Below are 989 nucleotides of genomic sequence, written 5' to 3'. Positions count from 1 at the left end.
GCCTTATCATTAAACGTGAGGCAGCACTGTAAGTTGTCTTATCTTCGTCACGAAGGACTAGAAGGCATACATTGACACGTATAATCGCACTCTCATTTTTACGTTGATAGCGATTTTAATATCAGGTCAACCATTTAGTGTTATGAATTATACTGTGGAACACGGTTTTACACAGTAATGGTGTTTACGTAATATTATAATATCTATCTCTGCAGGACACGCTTTTTTTTTCTTCTACGTTCGCTTTTAAGACAAATCATAAAGTTGTCATTTATGGGAGTAAGTTAGGCGAACATCTATACGGGCTAATTACGAGAATAAAAGGACTGGACGTAAAGAAATACGAAAACAATACATTAAGGGACATTAAGAGCTGAATTGAAATGTTTTGTTTGGGCTCAAAAGTAAGTATACTGGGCTTCCCAATAACCGATATGGGTCAAGAAACAGAAACACACTATCACTATATGATTCCATTGTCAATATTCTGAAATAGTAGACATGTACAACTTAGGGATCACTCAGATCAGGCGATCAGTATCTTTTAAGAGTTCCTAAAAAAGGGGGTAAAACATTAGCTGAAAGATCGTTCGCCCACCTTGCTCCGTCAGTTTGGAACTCTCTTCACCTACCCTTGAGACATACAACATCTGAGTCTAAATTTAAAAAATCTTTAAAGACACATTTAATGACATCCTTTTTATGTCAGTAGTCAGTAGATTCATGTTCAGTACAATGTTATGTAAATGACTATGTATCCATTTATGTATTTTGTGAATTGCAGTGTATATATTGTTTTATGCTCATTTCGTGACGATGTGTAAGCGTGTGCGTGTGATAAGCAAGTAGATGTGTGTGTGTGTGTGTGTGTGTGTGTGTGTGTGTGTGTGTTTGTGTGTGTGTGTGTGTGTGTGTGTGTGTGTGTGTGTGTGTGTGTTTGTGTGTGTGTGTGTGTGTGTGTGTGTGTGTGTGTGTGTGTGTGTGTGTGT

The sequence above is a fragment of the Aplysia californica genome, unplaced genomic scaffold, assembly GCF_000002075.1.
Source record: "Aplysia californica isolate F4 #8 unplaced genomic scaffold, AplCal3.0 scaffold01176, whole genome shotgun sequence".
NCBI classification, from domain to species: Eukaryota; Metazoa; Mollusca; class Gastropoda; order Aplysiida; family Aplysiidae; genus Aplysia; species Aplysia californica.
The sequence above is the reverse complement of the archived record's forward strand: the minus strand, read 5'-3'. Positions refer to the sequence as shown.